Genomic DNA, 4,879 nt, shown 5'->3' with positions numbered 1-4,879 from the left:
AAGAATGTCATTTTTATCAACCTTCTTTTTAATTGACTTTGGACACATTTATTTGTTTAATAACAAAGAATTATTTATGTATTCTGAGTTTAAGTTCTTTGAGAGCCGAGGACTGTATCCTACTTAAGAATAATTGCCCAACTACGACTATCTGGTAAATATGCAATTACTCCAAGTATTGTTCCAAACAATTATAGTTTAGACCCACAGAAGCTTTGTCCAGCTTGTGGTGGATCAGCATTGGATGATTGTTTTAATTTTTTAACAAACTGTCCCGCGTGTTATGAGAACCAAATCTGATACATGCCGAAACTAAGCTGCATTGAACAAAACCAGTTGTATGAATTTTTGTCTGTACCATCTCAATCGGATCTTCTGTGAGAAACATCAGGACTTCAACAATTTTCACGACAATTTCGAGAAGAGATTGTGGGTTCTCATCTGAGGCAGGTGCATGGAGAACAGTTCAGGAAAAGAAGGCAGAATTTTGGGAAACTGATGCAGCAACTCAGAGTGGAAGTTTCTCGACTAGAGTAGTTGACTAATGTTATGATTCCAGAGGACATCCGGAAAAACATGGCTTTCGATATTTTTAATGACGGGGTGCATGATCTGGACCTACAGCAGAGCTTGAGATTACTGAGACTAAAAACTCTTGGTGAAAATGTAGTGAGTGTCCATGAATTTGAAGTAGTCAAGAAAGCTATACAATACAATATATTCGAAAGCCTAAGGATAAGAAAAACTCTAGTAGGAGTGTGGATTGTCATTCTAGCAAAAAAGACTATTTCAGGAAAAGAGAAAGGGATAGAGACAAAGATAGAAGGGATAGACGAAGAGGCGATGATAAGAGAAGGACAGTTGATGGAGATGCTGACGATTATAGATGGATAGAAAGAAGGAAAGGCGATAACTCTCATCGCAAGAAAGATTACAGCTGGAGAGAAAGAGGGAAAATTGATAGATATGATAAAGATAAAAAGGGAGGAGGGGTTAGTAGAAGAACAAGAGAGGAAGTACGTTATCAGACGTAAAGAATGTTGTAGAAGGGATAAAGATAGAAGATGAGAAGATGAAAAAAACAAAAAAATGGTAATGGAGCTAAAAAAATTAACTCAATCAGTTCAAGACATAGCACCATAATAATAATTTAAAAATTGGAAAATAAGAAAGTAGTAGAAGCATGGAAGTTCTAAAGACTAAAGACAAATCAAAACAAGATTCCTCTCGACAGAAGAAGGTTCTGTTTGGGATGAACAGTTTTTAAGATGGGAGCAATGTAATGATGTTATCTGGTTGAGTGATTATAATTGAAATTATCGATGAATTAAAACAGATGTTTTTTGGACAGTGTATAAAAAAAAAAGTAACACTTAAGTAAGTTAAAGTGTGAATATTTTTGTTCCTTTACAACAAAAAACCATCGTTTTTGTTTCTTGGCCCGGGTAACACGCAACAATATTATTATTATTAGTAAGTGGAAGTATTGCGATTGTATTAAATTTCAAATTTTAGTTATAATCGAAATACACGTTTTGAGGTCTTCTGAGTCAAAATAACCAAGTCTTGCAAAATGCTGTGGATGTTTGTGTGAAAAGGCTAGCTCAAAAACAAAAAAGCTCCACTGAACTAAAATTCCATATTTAAAGTATGTATATGCTTGGGATATGACAGCAACTTTTATGTTAAAATCGACCTGTCAGAAGTGCCATTTACATAATCAGTTTCACATTTCCTTAGGATTATCTCAAAAACAGCGCTAACGATTTTGATTAACTGGGTAAATCAATGTAAAAATAAGTGGTTTTTAATATCAGATAGGTCTTATCCTCATTGAAATAGTCTGAGGGCTTCAATGTGGATTTTATATAAAATCTTCCCCTTAAGTAATTCTAATTTTACCTCTTTAATATAAATAACCAGTTCTCATTGTTATCTTTAATAAACATAGGATAATTACAAAATATTAAAGAATTTGATAAATATAAGGGGAAAAAAAGGAACAATAGTTAGAAGTAGAGTCGTAAAAAGCCAAAACTACTGATCGCATTCACAAATCCATTAATTGTTATATTATTGATTGGTATTCGATATTTTGGGAAACTCTAAATTCTGATTTTTTAAAGTAAGTGAAAGTTGTGTGATGTGTGTCCCAAAACAGATTTTTTAAAACATTTTTAATATTAAAAATTTGACTATAATATAACTGAAAGACCTTAATAATCATTTGAAGAATACTTTTGATGCTGAGAAAACTAGTAGTGTTCATAGTACCTATCTATATTTAGTTAAAATAATTTTTATATTGTTGCAAGGATCTCTTTAGTCATATTTTAATATTTGAAAACTGCTTAAATATTGCATTGTTTCTACTATTTTTCAATAAAACTTTGTTGTATAAAGAAAAAATTTATGTTCTTTTCATTTTAACTTTCTGTCATTTTTATTAACTGAAAATTCAAACTTAGGAACAAAATGACCTAATATGGATGCGGCAACATTAGGGAAAGATTAGGGCTACATTTATTGATTTCTTTTTCTTGAGATATCTAATTTCTTTTAAATTGGTTTGTATACATTTAAAATTAAAAAGTAAACATAAAAATTGATCTACTTGAATTTGATTTTCTATAAAAAAAAAACAAATTTTAAAAAAGAAGAACAAGCTCTCCTTAAAATGACTTTTGGTCAATTATTTTATATAACAGATAATATCTAATAGTTCCTTTTATAAAATCTGCTATGTGTTAATAGCATTAACTAAGGATTAATTAAATTGTCTTACTTACCTAGACTTGGAAAGTCTTTCTGAGGCCACCCTCGAATGCATATTATTTAGTTTTCCGATAATTTTCCTTGTCCATTTATGCTGTTGATATATTTGTCCTTGTCACCAGTAAGGTCTCGAAATTCTGAAACAATGTTTTTTGTTTTTACTAGGTTTACTTTTTAGTTCTAGATTATGAATGATAGATACTGACGAACTGCTGTTGTTTCATTGTTATTTAGAAATAAAATGATTTAATTAGTCATTTGATAAATCTGCTGTTAATTATTGTACAAGTAATATTAATTTTTTACTAATGATTATTATTATGGCTGGCAATATTGCTAAAATAGTAACATTTTAATCAAAAATCCTTACTCAATAATAATCATTGTTCTTTTTAAAATAATATTTTTGTTTTAAACCAATTTCTAAATATATTTTTATATATTTTATATAGAGCTGTTGAGTATTGTATTAAAAGTCAATGTATCCACTTTCGGAGATTTATTGTGAAAAAAGAAGTATTATGAGAGCCTCTGACATAGATAAGTTAAATTGTTATTGAAAATGTTAATTTATATTACCTATTAGGCAAAGGAAAATTTAAAAGTTGAAATGAAGTGAACAAGTTTTAGTTATAGAATTTTAATTTCTATAACAAAACTTAAGTTTTTAGAAGTGGATATGTTAACCTTTGATGGAATGCTCCTCAAGTATTTATTAACAGTCCTAATAATCAGATGTCATGTTTTGTTAAATGCTTCTAAGAATTTTGATACCTTATATATAAATATAATGGAGAGCATTTACTCATGAAAAATTTAATTATAATAAATGATAAACATGAATTTTTAAGAGAAACAGAGGAAATCGGCTTGCATGTAAATTAAAATAAAACAAAGTATATGATTGTAAGATGAAAAATCCATCCTAACAACATGGTCTGTGTTGATGAAAAATCTTTTCTGAAAGAAGACAGTTTCAATTACCTCAGCTCCACAATAACATTAATGTTAACAGACTGAGATAGACCAGTGTATAACATCCGCAAACATAGTCTTCCCCTCCCTGTCTAGAATACTGAAGCTAAGGGTGAATATTCCATGATGAAGCCAGGTCTGATATAGACCAGGGCTCTAACCAGGTACCCTAGAAAGCAGAATCGAGAGATTTGAATGGAAAGTCCTCCGTACAATTACAGGAGTAATCTCGTATCAGAACCTGGAAACATGAAGGAGAAGAACTAATTGTGAACTGCTTGTAGAGACTGTTCAGTCAATATCTCATGATATGAAGACAATGGTTAAGATGGGCGGGACATGTGGCTTGAAGCAATCCATCAGGACGCCTCTAAACAACTATGAATACCGGTATAATTGGTAAGAGAACATGTGGGGAGCCAAAAAAGAGATGGATAGACAGAATCAACAAATATGCAAAAGAAAAACTGGAAAGCAGTAGCACAAGACAGGTAGGCATGGAGAAGGCTGGCTAGAGCCAACTGAAAAGAAAAAAATTATCAACACGAGTTTTACAGCATTAATTAATTTTTTTTTTTTTTTGTTCTACTCAACCAATATCACATTTTTTCCCTGATGATTTTCTTAATCCTCCTGATTTAGTAATGTTTTCTCTTATATACCGATATCTTGGAAATTATGACACCCAAATATTATTATTCAATTGTTAACTAGAAGTCATATGGTTTTATTTGATTTATTTTTAATGATATCACACCTGATATTAATTATGTCAGTCAGTGCTGCTCAGAAATTATATTAACTATAGATTCATTTACTTGTCTAATATATTATATTAATCAATTGTATTCATCTGTTCGTCAGGTCCATTTAACCTGTAATGTTTATTATTTTGAATTATTCAATTATTAAAATAAATTAAAAATTATTTTATATTTTTATAATTCATGACCTCTCTTCAGACCATAGCCCGGTTCTACTTCACATCCATTCTAATCCTATTCCTAGACCCTCTCCCCCTTCAATGGTTACAGGACAGGTAAACTGGAATAATTTTCGGACTGATCTTGAAAACGCACTTGACTTAAAAATTCCACTAAAAACAAAAGAACAGATCGACTCTGCTATC

At 30.6% G+C, this 4,879-nt stretch overlaps 1 protein-coding gene and 1 long non-coding RNA gene across 13 annotated transcripts in view; one reads left to right on the top strand and one right to left on the bottom strand.

Annotated features, from left to right (window-relative positions):
* The window catches only part of LOC106680361 (E3 ubiquitin-protein ligase TRIM33), a 66,622-nt gene that overhangs the window by 20,928 nt on the left and 40,815 nt on the right, over nucleotides 1–4,879 (top strand). The gene's annotated exons all lie outside the window — the stretch shown is intronic.
* Nucleotides 1–4,879, bottom strand: part of LOC136795559 (uncharacterized) — a 34,122-nt gene that overhangs the window by 5,885 nt on the left and 23,358 nt on the right. For 6 of the 7 annotated variants that reach the window (XR_010843187.1, XR_010843186.1, XR_010843196.1 and 3 more), the window contains one exon: nucleotides 2,790–2,912. This is a non-coding gene — a long non-coding RNA (uncharacterized lncRNA). Of the gene's footprint in view, nucleotides 1–6; nucleotides 619–2,789; nucleotides 2,913–4,879 lie in introns of those variants that run through there. The other variant, XR_010843194.1, reaches the window with a different exon arrangement.

Source organism: Halyomorpha halys, unplaced genomic scaffold (genome assembly GCF_000696795.3).
Source record: "Halyomorpha halys isolate HHAL.00 unplaced genomic scaffold, Hhal_1.1 Scaffold257.1, whole genome shotgun sequence".
Lineage (NCBI taxonomy): Eukaryota > Metazoa > Arthropoda > Insecta > Hemiptera > Pentatomidae > Halyomorpha > Halyomorpha halys.
This window is presented reverse-complemented; position numbering and strand designations above follow the sequence as displayed.